Raw genomic sequence first — 19,233 nt, 5'->3', positions numbered from 1 at the left:
ACTCCATCACAGCACTACAGTTATCCACGAGTCGTGTGAGGCAAAATTTTAAGTTTTCTTTTCAAAAGTGAACTAATAATACAACATTTTAACAGGTTAACCATCTATGTATTCCAAATTCTATTTTAAAAAACCCAACTTCATACCCTACATACTACTGTTTTGAACAATGACTATCACTATACTCCAAAAAGTTTGATACTTCAGTCTGAGTGTCTTGGAATAAACAGACATGATAAAAGGTGATGATTTAAGATGCATACTTTGTATACAGTATCCAGATACAAAACATTTAATCATACTGCAAAAACAAGAAAAGCCCTACTTTTGAATATATGTTAATCCCATATTCCTGTCAATAATCCTGCCTGAATCATGCTAAAATACCAACATTTTAAGGAAAGCAATCCAGCAAAAGTCATTTTAGGAATGAAGAAGCAGCTGCTGAATTTATCAGTAGGCTATGCCTTCTCAACTCTCATGGCACATCATAACATAGTGAAAGCATGCGCAGTTGTAAACCCAAATATTTAAATCCATATGGGAAGGCAAAAAGAATGCAGACAACATAAGGTCAGCTGCAATTTTTAACATTTTCATAAGAGAACAGCTGGCCCTTTATCTTGCTTTTCAACCCACTCTAAACTAGAAAAATAAAGATTTAGGCAGCTTTAACTGGAACAATGTACTACACAAGACATATCAATATCCTGGAACATTTTATCATGTTTCATCAGATCACGTATATAGAGATGTTGTTCTCAAATGCTCACAGCCTGTCAAGAGTTGTATCAAAGAGTATGCCAGAATAAGTTTATCTCAGAAAGTTAATAATGAGCATAAATACAAAAAAGTAAAAGTTCTGGCCTTCCAGTTTCAGGTGAAGTACATTTTAAACAAAAGGAAGACTGTGTACCTTCAAGATTGGAAAAAAAAAAATGGAGAGGTGGAATCCAAGCTCAGAAAGCAGGGGGTTTATTATGGTCTACAAAATGGAGAAACTAAACGAAGTCTTAGGAAGACATTGCTTTAAAGCACATTCTCCTGTTTTACAAACACTTTAGAGCTATTTTATTACTGTTTTCAGGTTCAATTCTCATTTCACAAATGCTAATGCACCTTTTACTTTACAGTGTACAAAGACATGAGGTTGGCCCATGGTCACATACAGGGACATAACAATTTGTGTTGTCATCTTCAAAACAAGGAAGTATATACTTCACAAGAATCAGCGGAAAATGTAAATCATCAGAAGGTACTAGATATGAAGAATATTTTTAAAGTCACAGATAATACAGTAACATGCCTTATCTACTGCACTCAGATCAGTCTTTAGGCCAGAAAGCAAGCAACAGCAGTTCAATTTAAACTCTTTTTGTGACAATGATAGCAGACAGCCAGACCACGGAACCCTAGTAATTTGTGTCAAGTGACAATGTTTTTAAAATACACTATGTGTATTTTAAATTTAAACGCCACACAAACCTAATATACTTTTGAAGGATCCAGGCCCAGAAAAAAAGACGACACAAAATCATTCCCCAAACTTTTGGGCACAAAAGTCTATCCAAGCTAATTTCCTGCATGACACCTCTAAATACATTACTACCTGGTACTTCAGGAGGATGAAGATTAAGTGACACTGCTTTTCAAAAAGAGAGACACCCAAGTCACCACATTTCAGAAATGAAACACCACTGAAGTTTAAAGTGCACAGTCTGAAAATACTTTGTTTGCTCTACACTGGACTTTCAACCCCACAATGCACACTAGTCATTCCAGGAATATTCCATTCCAGTTGATAAAAGATAATCTAAGATTTTTCATTACAAAGTAGTAATAAATAATTCCAAGTGTTTGTTGGGTTTTTTTAATTGTTGTTGGTTTTGAGGACCTTCTGAAGTTTTTGCATAGATTCAAGATAAATAGGGATAAGCAATATCAAAATAGCAAGTTTCTTTCAAGCTAATCACAAGCACTTAAGTGGGGTTTTGGGAGGTTTGTTTTCTATTTTAACAGGAAAGTCTCTGATTTTCACTAACTAGGATAGCAAGCACAAAAGGTTAAGCTGTATGCTGCACTATCAACTGGAGTTTAGTTAATAGAGAGCAGTCTTATAAAGGCAATGTATGTTTCACTTCAAGAACTGTGACATGGATACCTCATTCCTCCTAAAAATTTCACTCATTTCCCTATTGCTTCAATTTTCTGCTCTGCCAGCTACCAGAAGGGAAGACAACATTCATGCTTTTCTATGCTGCCCTCCTTCTCCTTCCATTTAATTGCTGAAAATGAGACTTCTCACTTTGGCTATGCTTCTTAGAAACTCTCCGAGGTCCCTAATCCAGAATAACTGAACATTTCTTTAGGAAAAAAATTCCTTTCCTTCTTCCCTGGGCAGGAATTTATTGTTGGTACTCACATCAATCTGACAAATAGCCTTCCAGTTTCACAGAACTGATCATAAGATATCACTAAGTTACTTATTGATAGACATACCTAAGTAGAGATGAAAGAAAAAGTGTTCTGAAATGCAGCTTCAGGCAGAGTTGTTCTCCTGACCTGTGAGCTGCTCAGAGATGGCCAAAGGAATTCACAAGTTTTAGTCAGTATTACTACCTTGCAAAGTTACTAGTGAGTGAAAACTACTGGCTTTCCCCCCCAACCCGCTAAATAAAATGCCACTATTTAACAGACACAAGTGCTTTTCTTAAAGCCCTCAGATACAACTATTGTTAACTAAAAATTCAAACTACTAGAAATGTTAGTCACTGATAACACACAACAAACTTGCAGAATGTTTTTCCGGGAATAGCAGGCGATCATCCATGTTTCTATCAAAGCCACTCAGAACTACATGTCCAACAAGTCATTCTCTTAAGTCACTCATTAAAAAGATAAGTGTCAACTTCCTTGGAGAACAGAGGTCTGTAAGGCATCTTTCTTTAAAGACTCAGAACAACTTGAGGAGTTTTTTTTCCACTATGGGATTTTTTTTTTTTTAAATGCACTGTAAAACACATTTGTGTAAAAGGTCTTTAGTCACCTGTGAAGAACAATGATTACAGACACCTGGGAAGTCCAAACTTGCACTTGTATATTACAACAGATTCCAACAATGATTAACTCAATTTTAAATGGTGCAACAAGATCACAGTGATCCTTCTAGCAAGGAGAAAAGCAGGAAGCAAAATTACTAAGGATAAAAAGAGAGCTTGGAATGCTTGGCTTCTGGCATGGCATCAAAAATCCTATGCAAGATGCCTCATCACTATACAGGCATGAACTAGGCAAGTCAAGATGAAACTGAAAACAACCATACCCGAGAAGGAAACTACCCAGGAATAGCCAACAGCGCAACACGAGCGACTGAGGCTTTATTTTAAGTCCAGACACAACCCATCAGTAATGTACCTCCCATAGAACAACTGAGGAACCACCCTGGGCAAAGAACGTTGTCCTCACCTCTGAACAAAGCCAGAGGGGATATGCCATTTATTTCAGATAGGGTGTCTTGTCCTTGTAGATATAGAGTTTCAGAGTTAACACAAATTGAAGAACTTCAGATCTTAACTTATCTTTGTGTATTCCCATCCAATGATATGAGAAAACCTGAGGGAACACTGTCTTGGTCATAATGAAATGGTTTCACATTTGTTAGAGAGTATTTCTCTTCCCACCTAATTCAATACTTCTTGTTCTAAACCATAAAGAGGAGGAGTAACAAGCAATGAGCTCAGACACAAAGTAGAAAAAATCCAGGATTAAAATTAAGGCAATTAGTATGCAAGTACAGTCTTTCTGCAAAACTAATAAGCTTCCCATGCCAATTTCACCTTTGGAAGATCATCATTAGGCTGCAAAAATCAGCCTCATTCATGAGATGTTTGAAAACATCTTGAAAATGTATTGTTTTCAATATTGAGCTAGAACCCATCCCAGTTTTGTGAACCAGCTTTCCTAAATAAGTACAGATAACATTTGTCGTGTAGATATGAAAACAGATTAATTTACAAAATCATGGTGCAAAGTATTTCCTACAACAGATTCTGAAACCCTGGATAGATGCCTTTTAATACTTGTAAGATACAAATAGCAGCCTAGAAGGGAGTTTGTCTTTATTTTTAAAAAAAGCTTTTACATCCCAGAGATAAAAGAACCTTTAATTTTTCAAAGCTATATAATCATGATCTAGGAAGACACACACAAGGATGTAGCTTCTCCTCTCTCAACAGCTCCCCAAAGGTAGAACCTTTCACCGCAACTCATCACCCCTTCAATTTTACCAATTTGGCATACTGTGGATCATGCTGACAACAGCATCACAGAACTTACGTGGATTAAATCTCACCAGCCTCTTCTTTTTGAGAGTATTTTTAACACACAACAGTTTAGTGATCACTAAAGCTACATAAGACCTACGGATATTTCTGCCAGGAAAAGCATAAGGAAAAAAAAAAATTGTCTCTCATCTCAATTGCTTCTCTTTTGCTCTTATTAATACCATTTCATTAAGGGACCTACTAGAAAAAAAGACTGAGTGGAACATACAGTTCTTGAGACTGGGTCAGCACTGTCAGAGATGCAAGCAGGGACAACTGCAAACCTGCAGCTATTCCAGGCATAGCAAATGCATCTCTACAGAGATTCATGACTGGAAGAAGTTTATAAGCAATGCATGGAGCAACTTTACTTCCTCCAAAGAACCTGTGCATTTGTTTTGCTACTGCTATCTTCTACAGCATCTATAACAAAGCATATCAGTGACATCTCATCATGAGGAGATGGAAAGATGAGAGATAGAAAGCCAGCAAGCATGTACACAAGCTGTTTCCTTCCGAACATGTGTCTTTTCACTGATGGTATATCACAAGGATTAAATCAGCAACTTCAGAGAGTTAAATGTAAGAGTACCACTACAAAGCTACAAGCCCTTTGACAGAGAAGAAAATCTGTCAAACACAGTTTCAGTACACCTTCTCACTGATTAAACCTAATAGGCATTTTAGAGAGATATTTCATCATAATAATCAATGAAACAATTTAAAAGAAATCCAGAGACATTAAAAAAACCGCTAGATTTTTTTTTTCATTACTGACTGAAACAACACAGTTGGTGCAAAACTGTCTTAGCACCATCTGTAAGTTCCAAAAAGAATGAAATTCCACGCCAAAAAAACCTTTATGAATTCTATGTTGTAAAGGTAGCATTTTTCACAGTATGCAGTATCTCATTCAACTTTTAGTGTTGCACTTAACTCAGCAGGCAATTTTATGACATATATTGAAGGGATTTAACTGCAAAGGTGATATCAGAGTAAGAATTCAACCATCTGAGATGGGATTATTTTATCATCAATGCTCGATACATATTCATTATTTGCACTTCTAACACTATTTAATGACATAGCCTTCAAAATCCAATTTTACAGGCAGATGATGCAGATTTACCAATTACAGTTTCAGTAAGGCTAGTAATTAAGTCTTTTGGACATTTCTGGAAACATTTTTCCTTTTACGATGACTAACTGGATTTCAGACAATAAAGTAAAATTTCACAGAGTAATCCTTGAAGAGTTTGCAGCACTTCCTCAAAGAACCTGCGGAGTTTTTCACAAGTCACTGATACACAACAATAGGATAGTAGAAGCAGAAACTACTTGCTTGACAACAGTTTTAGTTTGGAGGAGCACTTTTACAAGCACTCCGTAACCAAGTTCAGACATTAAGACTGTGATCACATAGAATGAACTACCTTTTCTATGCTAAAGATGGCTGCTCCTAAAGCAGAAAAGTGGTAACAGATGACAGAATTTGCATCAAGATGAAGTCTATCCATGTATCATTGGAAAGCAACAAGCTCTACTTGTAGCTTTTCTTCAGGGGGCGAACTACGGAACTGTTCCTACTGGAAGAGCCACTAAGGCAACAACTCAAAAAACAACTACGAGAAGTAATTGTATTGCACACCTCAACTCTAAGCGCAGCACAGTTACACTGTTTTTAATTTTTTTTCAAGCCCAGTATTAAGGACAAAATGATATGCCAGGAATACTACAGGTCCTACAAATATGGCAAATTGGAAAGTCTTTGGGAAAAGGAGATGGACAAGATGAGATAATCACAGCACTGACAGTAGCAAAGGACCCTATGCCAGCAATAGGCAGTGGACTTCAACTCTATCACATGAACAGCAGTTTCTGCCAGTCCCCATGCAACTGCTCCCAAAGCTTTCTGAAGGGTAAAGTTACTGGAGGGCATGAAGGATGCCAATTAGTCTCCCTTCAGCCCCTTTCTGTATATATGTTTTATTTAGCATATTTTTGCACTTCATACATGCATTTGAGAGAAATGAGCAGGTTCTCTATTCTCCAATACTTTTTTAGATGAAAGTGTAATACTGACAAGTAATAAAACTGAAGAGAGCCACGAAACTGGAGAATGATGTCACTTCTTGCTCCTGTTTCTTTCTAATCCTGATCTGCTAGAAATCAGCTATTGTGCTGTCATAAACAGCAGGAAACAGTAAGGTGATTCAGATCTGTGCTTAACACAGCTTCAGCAAAAGGCCACTGCGTTTTAGTATATAGAGAGCACAACTTGCTACTCTAAACACTTACATTGACAGAGTACTGACACCCTTACACAGTATAAAACCATTTCAGCGATGTCAAATACAACAATTAGAACAATACATCATTAACATTCCAATAAGGGACAATGTTTAAGGTAATTTTCGCACAAGATGAAAACAACCCTCATTCAGTTTACCATTTGCTCTATGCAACATCAGTACATTTTTATCAGCAACAACTTGCGTTCTTGAACACTTCAAAATATTTACTCAAGTAAATACATCATAAAAGTTTTGCTACTGTGTATAGCAATTCCCCTCACCAGACTCACCATAATATTCTTGTATAAAAACTTTCACCTTACACACTGCTCTCCAAAAAAGACCAGAGGCAATGGAGATTCAATCACCTTCTCATTACATCAATTTAATCTGATGAATTTCTGAGACTAGAAATTCAGTAACAGGTAAAAATTATGTTCTATGACTATAAGGTTTTAAAACTATTTTTATAGTAGCTCTGGAATTCCTCCCCCCACCCCAGTCCTCTCTATAGAATTCAACTAACTCATCATGATATAAGATGGCAAAAAAAAAATTCCCTAATATTTAACCTCAGGCCAGTTTCAAATTCTCGTGCACATCACATTCCTCCATACAATTCCGAACAAATAGAGTAATAGCTCACAGAACAAGACATTTCAAGTACTCTTCACTAACAGATCTATTAAAAAAAAGCAAGCTCAACAAAAAATATTATTCTATGTAACATCTTACATTAAACACTTCAACAAAAGCCTCTCCCAGCAAATAATTAAAATTACTACTTAGGACAAAATAGAGAAGTGACTTAAATTCCTTGAAAAGTCAAAAAATATCAGCCAGTGTATCTGGATCAAGTTGCATAAAAAGTATGCTGCAGACAGTTTTCTTAGTCTTTATAAGATTTGCAACTATGAGGACGATTATTAGCAACCTGAATCATCAAGGAATTTGACTTGTCTTTCTCACAGGGACTGATATGTTTAACTGGATTGTTATTACCAATTTCTAGTACTAACCTCTTGAAAATAATATGTCATTTTCAATGAACACAGTTTTTAAGTGATGATAATGCTTGCAGATTAACAAAAAGAAACTTAAATCCCTTGACTATCTGAAGAACAATTATAATAGCAATTATAGTGCCAGTTTCTTCACTGGCATTCCTTAACCTTGTAGACATTGCTACAGATGGAGAGCATTCAATATGCGTACTCACTCAAAATCTGTGACTGCCAATCATGATAGAGATATTTTCTGAACCCTTAAAAGGACTTACTCAATACAACAACTTTGGTTTTGTAAGCTACATTTCATTAAATGAAATTAACATTCCACATAGAAATATGTTAAACACAACTACTCAGCAGTCTGCTGTCCTTTCTATGTATTACCAAACCTTAGCAACAAAACAGATCTGGATTGCCCCTTTTCATAAGGCTTGTTTATCTGAGATTGCCTGATTCAGCTGTAAATCAACATACATTTTCTTCTAGGAATTGCAGAGAACGGATACATATTTTGTGATGTTTCACACCCTTCAGTGTTTGGTTTATTGTTGGGGCTGAAATACAAGTTGGACATTTTTGGCTTTGCTAAGTGCCTGTAACAAGTTCTAGATTTAATCAGCAGGGTCCTCAGTATGAACAGATGTTAATGGAAAGCTGTGAAGCACATTTTTTCAGTTCTACTTGAAAATTCAGTAATAAAACTATTGTTTAATATAACAGAAAAGGCAGCGTGATTATTATGCAACCTTTGGCTTCATTTGTAACACAAGAGATTTGGATTTTTCTACTATTAAGAACGTGATCTAAATTACTTAACGGATGGGATCCTCAGCACTGTTCTTCTTCATATTTGTCTAACTGGCTTAGTCACTCAGATTTAACTCTGTCCCTGTTTGATAGATTATTTTTTTTTCCCCTCCAGTGGCTGAGAGACATTTAAAGAAGGAAGGCAGGTTGTATGACCAGTAAAGATCAGATTAATACTGCATAAAGATGTTCAATTAAGAGCACAAAGAAATAACTGTTTCTGGCTAGAAAAGCTAGCTGATTTTATTAAAAATCTTGATGCTAAAGGAAGAGATAAAGGAGCACATGTTCATATTCTTGCAAAATTCAAATAAAGAAGCAACACAATAGCTTTACAGCTAAAAAAATGTCAGTGGTTTGGGGGGAAGGGAGAAATGAGGCAATATCCACATACTCTGATACTCAGAAGACTGAGACACTCTCTTGAAAAATAAAGCCTCTTAAAATCAATCATAGTGAACCATCACCTACAACAGTTACCACAGCAGTCTCATATACCCCTTTAAACCAACAGGTGTTCTCTGTACCATGGCTTACCTTATTAAGAAAGGAACAGGCTGCAATATACAGGAAGCTCAAAACAGTTTATGTCAATCCACTACTCCACTGGAAAAAAACTATTTGAAATTCAAACCTGAAGGCAGTGGTCTCAAGATATTACACAAGGAAGGCAGATTGAAGATTATACAAAATTTGTCAGTGTTCCTTTTCACATTATTTTTTATATTCTTTCAAGATATTAACAACTGGTAAACTACATTGCTTTCCTGAACTGTGGCTTATCTCTCAACAATACTTTTTCTGTCTCTGTCATCCCATGCTGAGTCAGAAAAACAGTGGTAGAAGGACTCTTCTCACTGCATGTCATATGAGTCTAAAAACCAAGCCATTTTAAGGAAATACCTATCTGAGAATTAAATTTGTAGGAGGACAATAAATAAATTCCTTAGTGCCACTTACCTCCTTGTTCTACGAAAGCAAAAAGCCTCCCTAACGTGGATTTCTGTAAGGTAATTTGAGCGTCACCCACCAATATGAAAAACCACATACCAGTTCAGGTGCAGAGAAACAGTTCTATTACACCTACCCAAGAAGGAGGATATCAGCATATTAAATGTGGACATGTCTACATCTTTATATAACTTATGTGTAAAATATTCCCTAGAACTGAAATTTATGACCTATACTTTTGTTCTTCAAGATGATTTAGCAAGTGATTTTTCTATTCCTCTATTTTAACAGGAAAATTCTCAGCAGAGAAAAGCTGATTAAACAGACAGTAAAATAGGAAGATTTGCGGGTTTAGACATATTGTTTCAATAAACATCTAAATTCATTCATCAACAAACATCTAAATTAATTTTTCTGTTCAAAGGTGTTTTACAAGCTAATGTGTCCATGTCTGGAGGACAGCAGAGTGGGGGGGAACAGACAAAAAGAGGCAATTTGTTTAAAATGGAGTGGCTGTGATTCTACAGTCTCACAAAACAGTAGTTCCCATTCCTCCATCACATGAATAGCAATGTCAAGATATTAGCCATGTGAAATAGCATACTTGTGCCAAACCGAGGGTACCGATACTCTTCCAGTAAAAGAGGAATTATACTGCTGTTGTCCCATTCTAAATACCTATAACCAGGTAAAAACATAAAATGCCTTGAAATACTAGTAAAAATGATAAAATGCAAAGACAGTGCCCAAACACAGAGGTGACTATTTTCTGCCACACAAGATAACAACTCCAAAAGAAATAACACCTTCCAAAATGAACAGATAAGTCATTGGCTTCTTAAAACAACTAGCATTAATGCAGGAGAAAAATAAGTATACCTATATGAATTTTACACAGGTCATGTGACGCTCATGTATACAGACACTCCTCCTTTCCCTCCCACCATCAATGATTTTCCCCAAGCAGAAAAAATAATATACCACTCTCCCCATCTTCATGAAAACCAATGCAGACACCAGCCTTGCTTGGGAGGCTCTTCACACACCAGCCTGCACATGGCTAAAAAGCTTAAAAGATTTCAGGGTGGTTTTTTTTTTTTTCTTTTTTTAAACAAAACATTATAACCAACGATCCAAACCAATTTTTCCTTTCTTGCACCAGGAAAGGGAGAATTTGAGCGTGTCTGGTTCCCCGGGACGCACAGAGAGACTTGGCGATGCCTGTGCAGGGGACTCGACTGCCCGCAGCTCCACAGGGTGGAGACTCACCCAAGCTGACATTGTCTGGATGCCACAGACTACATCCCTCCCGCATCCCCGGTTTACTTCCCAGCCTCTTCTGAGGCATGCCTTACACGAAGAAAAGCCGGGGGGGGGGGGGGGGACAGACACACACGCAAAAAACCTCCACCAGTCATCAGCGTTCCAAAGCCCATTTTGAAAAAAATCCCCCGGTGGTATTCGGGGCGTGGAGGGGCGCAGGACACAGACCGTGGGCCGTTAAATCCTCACCCCTCTCGCACTCCTTCGCTGCCGTCCTCCCCACCCAGCCCCCCGGCCGCAGCGGTCCTTCAGCGGCCCCCGCCCCGCCGCCGGGCTGAGGGGAGGCGGCAGGAAACGCCGCCCCCCGCCCGCCACGGCCCGGCAGACGCCCGCCGGCTCTCCCACCGCCGCCGCCGCCCCCCTCAAAAAAAAACCCGACAAGAAGGCGGCTCCACCACTCACCTCGCCCCGGCTCCGGGGAAGCCCCCGGCGGGCTGGCGGGCAGCGGCGACTCCCCCCAAAATCGAGGGGCGAAGCGGCGGGCACGCTCCCGCTCGCTGCCGGCGGCGGCACCCGGGCTCCGCGCCGCCTGCAGACCCCCGCGGCTGCGGCTGCTGCCCCTCCCGCCGCCGCTAATGGTGGCCGCCGATACCCGTTCCCGCTGCCGCTCCCTTCCTTTCCCGTTTCCTTGTTTCCGCCGAGCGCGGAACCGCCTCCGCCCGGCGGCCGGCGACGCGTCCCTGCCCGGCAGCGGAGGCACCGCTCCCTCCACGCCGCTGCCGCCCCACCGCTCGCCGCCGCTCCGGGCTCCCCCCCCCGCCGCTCACTTCCGGCGCGCAGGCCGCACCTCGCCCCGCCCCCGCCAGCGCCCGGGGTGGGGGGGGCTGGGGGGGGCGGCGAGGGCCCCGCAGTGGCGGGGCAGCCGCCGGCCGTTGGGCGCGCGGGGGGCGGTTGGGCGCGCGCGCGAGCGGCGGTTGGCGCGCGGGGGGCGGCCGGGCGCCGTGCCGGGGTGCCCTGGGGAGCGCCGCCGCCGTCGCCGCCCCCGGGGCCGCTGGCTCTCGCCCAGGCGGTCGCGTTGCCGAGGCTCGCGGAGCAGGTCCGCCCGGACCTGGCGGCGGCGGGCCCGCTTGCGGCGGGCGCTGGCCGTGCCCAGGGCGGCTTGCGGCAGGGAACGCGCGGTGCGGTTCCGTACGCAGCTGCAGGCGCTGCGGGACCTTCCCCGTCCCGCGCCCATCACCGAGGGTTTCTGTAGGCAGCAGATTCCCAAATCCTGGAAACGCGACGGAAACCCTCGGTCGTGAGTCCCGGAGAGCCGGCAGCGGCAGCCCTGGGCCAGCCCCGGACCGCGCCGCCTCGGCTGCGCTCTCCCCGGGCTGGGCGTTTGCCCCTATTTCTCATCCCTGCACAACTTCAGGGCCGAGATCACCGCTTTTTAAATTATTTACCAACTGGGATAAAACGCTGGTGCCTCTGCAAATAACGCTATGCGAGAGGAGGTTCGCTTAAATGCAGTTTATTGCGTGGGCTGCACGCTGTGGGGGAAGACGTCCGTGTGCTGGTGCTCCAAGGTCTAGCGCAGAAGAGACGACATTGATGCTGCCTTTGGCTGGGATGGTGCTTCTCCCCTTTGCTAGAACTGCTGTCATGCCTTGCCACCACATAGGCATGTTTTACATCAGGTTTTATCTGTCAGTATTTGACAAGGAGGAAACTTCAGTCGCCTAAAGCACAGTGTTTTCCATAAGTGAGAACAATTATGCAAAACCGTGCTTGTCGTTTTACTTCTGTAAATACTGATTTACTGAGGAGTTTATAAGCTAGGTCAAAAGCAACATGAAGAGGCAGCTTTTAAAATACAAGCTACTACATGGAGAAAATTATTTTCACGTCTACATACAATTAGGTCATTTGAAAGACAAAGTTCAGACATATAATTCTAATGTATTCAGCAAAAAATCTTTGCTATATAAATTAGCCTCAGCAAGTAATAACTTCCAAATTTTGGACAACATAATAAATTGTTGACAATTAACTACCACAGACAAGCTGAGATCAAAGTTAAGGATGCAGAAATATCTGACAGTTTCAACTGCAACTCTGAATTTCTTTTATAAGTTATCAGTGTGGAATAAAATTACATGCGCTCATCACCAAGAGACTACAGTAGCCTTCTGGAGCTGCAAATAATTTTAATCCAACCGTTCAAAATAATAGACCACTACTGCTACACTGCTTCATAGTTCGTGGAAATGTTCCACAATTAATAAATGTCTGGGCTCACGTTATGTAATAAAAGTGATAAGTACTTCAATATTCAGTGCCATTCTGCACTTGCTGAACATCAGCAGTAAGACTAAGCTGGCAGTGACTATGAATCTGATGTTATCAGCACGTTTAGACTGTGTCTCCAGGTTGTAGTGATCCCACCATACTTTCCTAATGATCCTTTGTAACCCTGAAGGGATTACAATGACAACACCTCCTGGAGAAGCAGACTCTGAGATTCACACAGAAAGCACAGTGAGTGCACGGGCAGTACAAGGAGCAACTTTGGTGTGCCATGCCCAGGTTCATTCTGTAGCTCCATGGCAGCTCCAGCTACGTCTAACCCAGCACAGAAGCACTGCCAAGCCACGTTCAACACCACAGCAGCTCAGGACATGAAGTGTGCAAAGCTTCACACGCTCAACTATGAAATTGTATCAAAATGAAAAAGAGGCTGCAGCTGACTAATGCAAACTCTGCTTTGGGCGTGTGGAAATGTTACTCCTTTATATCAAACTTGCTAAGCTGCCCTGAGCCTAAGCAGACAACAGACAGCACACTTAATTTAATGCAGGGTAGAGATCAGAGCCAAACCATTTTAAGCTTGAGGACCAGATTGGATCTGTGTGCATCCTACAGAACCGCTATGCAATTACATACATCAGTTACTAATGTAAAATCATCCCCCAGGCCAGGGAAGTAGTACATACCTGCAGTAGACGTTGGGTAAGGTTTTCAAAGTAGTACAGGGGATTTAGTCATACATCTGCCAATAAAATTAACAGCTAATGAAATAATAAAAATAGGTAAGCCTTCTGAGTAGGTTAAAAGGTCAGTTTAAATGTATTATCTGCTTCCAAATAAGAAAGGATAAAATGGATCATTGTTTTTAATCAGGGCAATAATTCCATGGCTACTCACCCTTCCTTCTGCCTAAATGTTGTCTATCAATCTCAATTTTAAGTACAGCTAAGCAGCGTTGGCAGCTGAGCTTAACTTTGAATCCTTCAAAGGTTTTATTTTCTGTATTTAAGTAATTCTGAATAAGAAAACATAAATAAACAAAGGTTACGTAGGCTTTCAGATCATTAGACAGTTGGGGGAATTTCCATAATGGACACACCAGGCAAAGGCTGGAAATACAAGAGTTCAAAATAAAAAAAAAAACACCTCCCCTCTTGATTGCTTTGTTGGACCCAAGAAAGCTCAATGACTTGTGCAGTAGAAATGTCACATTTTGGTGAAGACCAGCTGGGTCTGATCCAGACTCAATTGATCAATCAAAACTATATATATACGTGCATATATAGGTACATCTATATATACATGCAGCTATCCCATTATGGAACTTTGAGCGCCTGTCACCCCTGGCATCTCAAACAAGGAGAAGAGCAGTCTGTCTGTTTCCACCGGCTTCTTTATCAAATTTTTTGCAAACTACAGTGTTCAAGGTACAAAATCATTAAAAAGCCTTTCCTGTGCATCAAGAGCTTGCTCAACCTATACTGTATCTATTGCTGCTCAGATAGCTATAATGTCCTTTCCAAATGGGACTTACGATGAAGTATTACAGTATTTCTTAGCAACAGGTGTAGCACCCATATCCATTAACATAAATAATTCAGCTCATCCAGCCTATACGTTAAAAATGCCTTTTCTCAGATCTTATCTACTGTTCAGAGTAAACAAGAATATCTTGAAGAGGATCTGACCTTGAAGCTACAGGTGTAATGAGAACAGTAGCCCATAATAGGAATGCAGACTTGGACAGGAGCTTCTGGGGTTTCAAACCAGTCAGCATGATGCATAATCCGTTGCAGAAACCGCTCATGTTCTAGGTTAAGGCTGCTAAGCTTTCTCAGGGCTACTGTTCTTAGAAAAGGCTGCTGCTATTTGCATGTGGGAACAAGTTCAAACAGAGGAGCACCATGAACAGTGGAATGAAAACACCATTTTCTGAACTCATTTCATTAGTGTAAATCAGGAAAATCTTGACTAATTCCAGCGCAAGTATTCCTGATTTACAGTGGGATGACAGCTCTGAATCCAAAGCACAGAATGGCTGTGAATGAAAATAGGACCACTCTCTTCTTTATGCACTTTCTCTTCATTCCACCTCTGAGAACTAGAGAAGTACTGTCTTCCCATTTCTCAGGTGATGATTTAAAGCACAGAGAGAGTAAGCTACCTCCTTGCAGTCAGAAAGAAAGTCTCATTCATAGCCAAGGTCTGAATTCTGCTCTCATCAGTGCCAAACTCGTCCCTTGCTTGGGAGATCGCTCTTCATCACAGACTTATTGACTGATAGTCTTTTTATGGAAGTGCCAACATTACCATTATACAGACTAGCAAATAATCTACCTATAGCATTCATTAGCATTATCACTCCTTTTAGTGAAAACTCAAACCGTCCCATCACACATCTCAATAAATCAGCAGGACTAACACGTCTTCTTGACCCTCAAAGCAATCAGCCTATGCTGCTGAAGCAGGAAGCCTGTTTGTCCCCTGCATTGTTGTAATCTAGTGCATGCGGCTGCAAATGTTGTCTTTGCTCACAAAACTTCCTAAATACCTTTTTTATTTCTACTAAACTCTTTGCCTTGATGACTGCCTATGGCAATTGGATTCCATAGATAGAAAATATACTGTGTGAAAGTAGTATTGAAAACGTGTTCTGGGAGGTTTTGCTCTGTGAATTGGGGCATAGAGGCTGCAATTAACTGACTTCACTAGACACTTGATGAAGTTTCATGTTACGTGAAGTTCCCCTTTCCTCCATGATTTATATTACCCTCCATTACTCTTTATTCCGCACAGCTGACTTTCTGGTTCCTTTTTAGGTCCTCTGACGAAAATCCTGGCCCTCATGAATGTATCTGAGCACCTGTGCAGCCATGCACATAAAAACAGGGAAGCAACAGCACACACAAAGATTAGGATCTTCCAACACATAGGGCACCACAGGGACTCTCTGGAGGATGAAGTCAGTAATTGATTTTAATGGGAGAAGGGCTGAGCTAATACTGGCACTTTGGAAAATCCCACCCAAGGGATTCAGTGATACTGAAAGTGCTTGAGGCAGGTTAAATGTGGGGCGTTTCCACTAATGGGGAATGGTGCAGTTGTCTTTATTAACTTTCCTTCTCCAAAGTGCAGTTAGAATGTATGTATTTTTATATCTTTAGGAACAAAATAATGTAAAATGCTTCTATTTCTAGAGATTCTTACTGAGAGGCAGATAAATGAGTGGCTTTCTGCAGCGCTGTTACAGGCCTTAAGATCTATCACACCCCCAAGATCTATTAATACTCTCTAGCCGCCTTTCTTTTTCCTTCATCTGACTTAATATGATTACAAGGGAAAATAATGAAGCTGTGAGTCCCAATTGCAGCAGTTGCACTGGCCATTCATAAAACAAGATTTTTCATTATCTTCTTGGAGACGGGAGGAGCCAATGCTTTTCTATCTGACTGTACCTTTAAAACCAAGAGAAAAAAATCTCAGTGGTGAAGGTGAATTGGAAAAGGCCCATTAGAATGGGGAAAAAAAAGGTGACATGAACTGGAATGAGGTGCCAACAACAGCAAGGGGAATAATGTAAACAACTGCTAATGTAGAGGACATTGACTTTGTCACTGCTAGGTGGTAAGGATGATCTAAAAAAAGAGGCCAAAACTATGGCAACAACTTTGCAAACAACTCTGAGAAGAAATACAGCCTGCAGTATCTTTGCTTTCTTTGAGTGACGCCTCTGAAAATTGTGAGGTTACTCATTCATAAGAATTACGAGGTTCTGGCACATAATTCACTTAAAATACAAATAGCGATTCTTTTCCACACATTCATTCAGACAACACTAGAATTTTCAGCATAGGAGTAAGCATCACACATTACTTCAAGAGCATTAAAACATCCCATTTGCTATGGTGTAATGGCAGAGGTTTGGTCATTAACATCACAGTGAAATGACAGAAGTATACCAGATGTTTTGTATTCATGAGAACCATTGCTTTACATAAAAAAATAAGTCCACAATATGTTTAAAATACTAAGGGAGACGAGTGGCAGAGTGGCGTGGGAAAAGAAATTGGGTTTGTTTCTGCTTGCTACTTCCACTTTGCAGCTCAAATTTGTCTTGTAGTTCTGATGAAAATTTCTTCTCTTCTTGCAATGACCTTTTTGATATGGCCTTACTGACTCTTCAGGCATAATGGTTCTGCTTGATATCAAACTGGAAGAGTCCCAGGATAATCCAGGGGTCTGGATTAGGTATTTCTCTGGGTCAGGCTGGAAAGCACTTCTCAGAAGGTCTTGGGAGTTCATGTTATCCATGTTACCATTACAGAGTGAGGCATAAAAGAAGCAACAAGTAGCCATTTGCCTTTCAGATTACTTTTAACCTTCTGTTTTGACTTCCGCCATGACAGCACTTCTCATTTTACGCCGAAAAGGTTATATTTCATCTCACTTCAGAAGTGACATCTTTTGCTTACTGAGTTAGAAAAAGAGCTTTTTAATGTAAATTTTGAAAGTGTCTTTCCTTCAAGACCAAACACCTTATATGCAGTTAATCGTCATTACAGAATAATTACCAGCTAAATCTGAATTAATAATTATTAAAGTATAAGTGATTTTATGAATGTGCAATGAAGTAGAGTTATCAGTCACATTGCTGTCTGAGATAGCACAGAATTTTGGAGCTTCTCCTGCTGCACTGTGAAAATCCAATATGCTACATTTAGCTTCCTTTCTTTACAGAGTGAAATATTTTAAATTCAAACTCATTTATGCACTGGCCATAATTGCAGGGGGAAGCTTTGTATGTATGTACTGCAGCAATGTAGTAACGTTCCTGGAGCTGCAGGGATAGATACACACAGCTCTGCTATACTCAGTTCTGGCACTAGTGTTTGTTTTTCCAGTTACTATTCACTGTTCTTTCCTAGCTATCTTCAGCCATGTCTTGTCCTCAGATCCCGTTCTGGATAGTGACTTGCTCAAGTGGACTTTTGTTTTTTTTATTTCAGGAGCCAGCTGGCACCAATCAACTTGCAAGACTGGGTAGAAAGCACAGCTTTCTCCAGAAGTTCTGTGTTATTTAACTGTACCAAATGTTTACAGAGCAGAACTATTTTTTTCCTGTCATTTTTGTGCATATGTGAAATATTTGACATATGTCTTGCAAATCATACATTAGGATTTACTGGAATTTCTGTCTTGACCACTTAAGTGACATTGGCTGGACTTGTCATATTTTTTTTAAGAAGTAGTTTAAACTGGTGCAGTTGTTCTTTAACTAGCAAGTGGCTGAAAATAGTTGTGGGAAGTTTCAGATTCTTTTTTGAACAGCTGTAGATGAAGGGACAGTAGATTTTTGAACAGTAAATTTCAGCTTTTTTCTCATTGTATTTTGAAACTTTTACAATTTATCTAAAAACTCTCATTCTGAAGTGAAAAGTGGAAAATAAAAGTTTCAGCATGTTTAACGCAGTCTGTGTGATGTTTATGGACTTATCAAAGAGAGCTGTCATGATTTTTTGAATAATTTTAGTGATGAGGTAGGAAAAATTAAATGGCACTTCAGAATAAGTTTGAAGATTTTTATTCAAGATTTGATGGGCAAAAATCCAAGCAATCCTCATTAGTAATTCTTTCAGAGAAAATTTCCTCCTTGAATCTTAACATGTACTTTTGAGGTAGATGAGTTGGGAGCATCTGTTTACGAAAATTCAACTGCCATACTTATCGATGCGATTTCTCTTTTAGTCTAAGAGACACATGTGCAGTGTTATATACAGGTACACCCACACACATAATGTTATGTTTGCATGTAATTTGTACTGAAGTACTCAGGGATTACCTTTAACTAAATGAAGAGTGGGATTAAGTGAACATAAGGTGTTAAGAAAGCTGGAAATAAAATCCCCCTCCATCTTACTCTGCCACACTTATATTGCTTATTAGAGGATTACTTCTGATTCTATGTGGACAAGCTTTCTGAGGAAGGAACTGACAGGCATAAAGTTTCACAGGTTGGTACCGGTTATGAGGGAAATCCTGCAAAATTATACTGTCTAGGTGAAAGGTACTTTCTCTTGTGTTAGAATCCTGAAACTCCTTTTTCACTTGTACTCTATCAATATGTAGATGTAGAGAGAGGATCTAGTGGTTTCTTTTGAGTCATCATCATATTGTGGCAGGTAGTTTTTCTGTAATTCAGACTAGTCATAACTGGATGCTGCCTTCTTACTAAATGCCTTTTTATAAATGTGACTGGAAAGCTCATAAGCCCACACTAAACTGACAGGTTTTCAGCTA

The 19,233-nt window shown here is 40.2% G+C and overlaps 1 protein-coding gene across 2 annotated transcripts in view; it reads right to left on the bottom strand.

Moving 5' to 3' along the window:
- The window catches only part of RAPH1 (Ras association (RalGDS/AF-6) and pleckstrin homology domains 1), a 100,242-nt gene extending 88,795 nt beyond the window's left edge, over positions 1–11,447 (bottom strand). For both annotated transcript variants that reach the window (XM_075028249.1, XM_075028250.1), the window contains exon 1: positions 11,110–11,447. The gene's annotated coding sequence lies outside the window, so the exon portion shown is untranslated. The remainder of the gene's footprint in view (positions 1–11,109) is intronic.
- Between the last annotated feature and the right edge of the window lie 7,786 nt (positions 11,448–19,233).

This window comes from Buteo buteo, chromosome 5 (assembly GCF_964188355.1).
Source record: "Buteo buteo chromosome 5, bButBut1.hap1.1, whole genome shotgun sequence".
Lineage (NCBI taxonomy): Eukaryota > Metazoa > Chordata > Aves > Accipitriformes > Accipitridae > Buteo > Buteo buteo.
Note: the sequence above shows the minus strand (reverse complement) of the source record. Positions and strands in the feature narration are given on the sequence as shown.